General features: G+C 32.1%; 1 long non-coding RNA gene across 1 annotated transcript; it reads left to right on the top strand.

Moving 5' to 3' along the window:
- The first annotated feature begins 1,424 nt into the window (after window positions 1-1,424).
- LOC137244798 (uncharacterized) lies at window positions 1,425-3,008 on the top strand. The gene is made up of 3 exons (XR_010951198.1): window positions 1,425-1,541; window positions 1,598-1,745; window positions 1,810-3,008. It is a non-coding gene; the product is annotated as an uncharacterized lncRNA (long non-coding RNA).
- Window positions 3,009-4,183: the final 1,175 nt, after the last annotated feature.

The raw sequence follows: 4,183 nt of genomic DNA, 5'->3' as shown, positions 1-4,183 counted from the left end.
GCCTAGATTGTTCAATGTGGTCATATTAAATCGTTACCGAGATGGTGGAGCTTGTACCGAATGGTGCTTGTTACCGGTACGTACCGGATTTATGTCCCGCAAAGGACCATCATCATGGAAAACACTACCCACAACCTTCGAGGAGTGTTTTTATCGCTACAATGACAAAAACAACAACAATTCAATAAGCAGCCGATGACACGGCGAAAATAGTTCGAGATCGAAAACTAGACGGCAATGAAACAGCAACTTGTCGGTATCGATTGTTACCGATAAGAAGCCGAAGAAGCTCCACTCAAAAAGCTTCTTACTTGTGTTAGCGTTTAACTTCAACACCTGAGCTATCATTAAAACATTAAATTTCTAGACGAACACTATGTTTACACTTCACGCATATTTTTCCTTTAAAATTTAGACCAATGACAGTTATTTGGAAACCCTGCTTATATACATGTATGTATGTATGTATGAAGCTATGCTGGCAATGCAAATTCCGCCTAAGCCAGCTGCGCCAACAGGCAGAACGGAAGTGAAAAATAAAATGAGTTAAACATAGAAGAGGAAAGTGCAAGAATATTTAAGTTAGCATATGATACAAATGTTAGCAGCAGAATAAATATGAAAATGCATACACTCACACCCACGCAAACACTCGTACGCATGTATTAAAATGGCAGCTTAAATTAATAGGAGGTTAAATCGTTTGTACATACATTTTGCCAATGTCGAAGGCCATACAAATGTGTTTGCCTCTATGTTGCTGTTTGTTTTCTTTGTACCCTGCAAAAAATCATGCGATTAATCCCTAAAGAGATTGATACCCGATTGATCTCTTTTGTCTACAGTTGGGCATAATTGATCCCCTTTAGTCTCTTTTGGGTACAGTTGGGATTAGTCAGTTTGAAATCTATGTAGCCCTTTTTAAGATATATTGAAAACAAATCAGCAACGAAATGAGGAAAATATAAAAAATTACAGGTGATGGAATCGAATTATTTAAGAAAAATTGTTGCGCCCTATACCGAACTTAAATTACTAGTACTTACCGACCACGCCGAAGTAAGGGTTAAATTTTCGGAGAATGTTTTTTATCCTTTTTGAAAAGTGGGCGAACAACTTACTTCAAACAGATTTTGTGGCTTGATTAACTCTTCGATTGTGCTTCTGCCATGAAAGTTTCTCAGCAAAAAAGTCATCTGCCTAAGCAGATGCGTTCGGAATCGGCCAAAAACGTTTAGGATGACCAGTGGGAACAATTAAAAACAGCACACCACATATTGGAAGAGAAGCGGATATTTACCGAGAAAAAACACTATTATTATTATTTTAGTAGAATATATAGGATCATACTCAACAGTAAACTTGGCTGCTTGCGGGTTAACATATAAATTGCATGTTCTTTTAAATGTGTACATAATTGTCGTCAGTTAGTTCGTCAGGAAGTACAAAATACACCCGTCGTAAAGTATTTTCCACTTTGTGACGTATATGAGATGCAGCAATTGGACGAAAAAATTACATCTTCTAACAGAGATGTATATGTAAGTTAAATGTCAACTTTTAAATACTTTTTAAATACCATTCGTGCCTTTTACAGGAATCTACGATTGCATCAATATTATGCAACAATATCAAAAATTTACCACTAATTATAAAAACAGACGTGATAATTGCTTTGAATTTGGACGGGACTCACGGCAAAATTGGGCTGAAATCGTTCCCAAACTTGTATAGCGCATTGGCAGGTATTTACATATAACCCCTTATATAAATACATTGTTTTTTGAATTTAAACTTTTAAATTTTTAGGAGCTGTGTCTACATTTCCTTTTGAGGGATTAACCCCCGAGGATATGCTCCGAAAAGGATTGCAATTTGCCAAGTCAAAACATTTTAAGAAGCTTCACCGACAAAAAAAACAGGGGTCACAATTATAACAATGCATTAGTACAACAATATGTCAGTTGATCGAAATTAATGCATACATTCTTTTGACTTGACACTCTTCTGCACGGCAAATTGGGTTGAATTCGATTTGCCATCACCTTATTTTGACAAAATCGTCATACATATTTTAGGGGGTTGTCTATCATACATAACTACATTTGAATTCTACTACGATCGGAGTAAATTTTACTATACGTTTACAAATAATAACTTTAGAAGCCGCTGCCAGAATTTTTTAGACAAAAAGATTTACGGTTCGAGACCAAAACTCTTAAGTTAGTTTTATGATATATAATAATTTTATAAAAAGTATAATAATATTAGGAGCTTTCGTTTGTCCAAAAGTTGTGCAAAACAACGCTCATTTAAGGCAACAAAAAATCTTGGTATGAATTATTATTTTTCGTTTTTTTTTCTATGATTTTATTATGTACCGAATGTACATATATACTTTATTACTGTGTGAATTACTTAAATTTGTGTTCAATACAAAAACTTTGGCCACACTTAAATATTAAAAAAAAAAATTATATACAAGTAATTAATACAAATTTTACACAGGAGATTAATCTTTATCCAAAGCCTTTATTGAACTCAATCTTCCGTACAAAATGCAAATTCTGAATCATTTCATAAGTGCTTTATTGAATGCCGAATGTAGTCAAAAATTTGGTACGTTTTGCTTTATTGGTCGGATTTTATTGTCAATGTAACAAATGACAATCAAATTTCATTATACCAAATTGTGATTCGATTAAGTTTCGGCGTGAAGTCGATATAATAAACATATATCATTTTATATAACTTTGTGGCTATAACTTTTAAGTTAATTTTAAATTTAAAAGTTTCTATACTTGTCCATATAAATGCATATCTTTTAAAGATAGTAAACAAAAAAAAAACTAAATTTTAAAGAGAAACCCTAAGAAACAGTTTCGTAGTCATATATATAGTATTCCTGTGTTGCTAATACAAAATGCTCACAATGAGTTTAGAATTCTAAATCAAAACAGTACAGCCTACAAAATTTTTGTGACTGTAGCAGCATAAGTGTGACAAGAAAAAATTATAATTAAGGTATATTCGATTATTGAATACGAAAACTAAAATATTTAAACAGCATTGTATCCGCATTATTTATTTTATGAGATTTTATGAGTGTACCTAGTCTGAAGTAGCAATATATGAGTAGGTATTATATACATGTATGGTAGTCGATTAAGTTTGGGCTGATACAACTTTGCCGCGTTACTTGACATTTACTACATTGACAGAAAAATGTTAATCGAAATTAATTATATATGATCAATTCACTAGGTCTCCTATTGTCCTATGTACTATCTTTTTAAATACGACTCTCGTGAACACCACATCCTGTTGTAGATCGTATGGCAATAACTTAGTACATCTGATATACATAGGCTGCTGAATTGTAGTTTTTTATCCAAATTTTATATAATAAACAACAACAAAGCACATATGAGAGGTTTAAAATCATAGCACATATGAGGAATTTAAGACCTTGTGAATTATCTAATAATTTATTGCAATATTTACAAAAATATTTTTTGTTCTTTCCCATAAAGTTATAAGCACAAAAAAAAAAAAAAACGCGCTAAAATCTTCACTAAATGAAACCAAAAAGTTTTGTCAAGCCACACAAAAAGAGTCCTGGTCAAGTTTCAGAGTTGATAAGAGTTTATTTTTAATTAAACAAATGAATGAATGAAATAAACTAGATAAAAATGAGATCTAATAATATATTAATATAATTTCAAAATAAATAAAGCCATCTATTATTAAGTCTGATCAACTGATGTCTGAAAAAAGTTTAAAACTTAAGTTATTTCTAATTAACAAAATGCTTGTGTTTTCTGAACTGTTTTAATGAGTAGCATTAACGTAGTACCTGCATAAAAATTATAAAAGACTGAATTTTTAAACTTGCTTATTTCAATATAAACCGGAAATGAAAATAAAACTAATTTTAATTATTGTTTTATTTTAAAACGGATTACATCGGTGAGTATGTATCATTTTACTACCATTGGGGTGAAAATGCGACTGGTCCGTATTTGAGTCCTTATTGGGCCGAAAAGGGACTACTCTCTTATGTGCCCATATGGGTACAAAGGGGATTGGTCCCATCGATCCCTTTCGGGTATAAATGGGTACAATTAGTCTCTTCATAGGACATGCTCAAACAAAAGGGAACAGTTGAACTCATACAAAGAGA

Source organism: Eurosta solidaginis, chromosome 1, assembly GCF_040869045.1.
Source record: "Eurosta solidaginis isolate ZX-2024a chromosome 1, ASM4086904v1, whole genome shotgun sequence".
NCBI lineage: Eukaryota > Metazoa > Arthropoda > Insecta > Diptera > Tephritidae > Eurosta > Eurosta solidaginis.
This window is presented reverse-complemented; position numbering and strand designations above follow the sequence as displayed.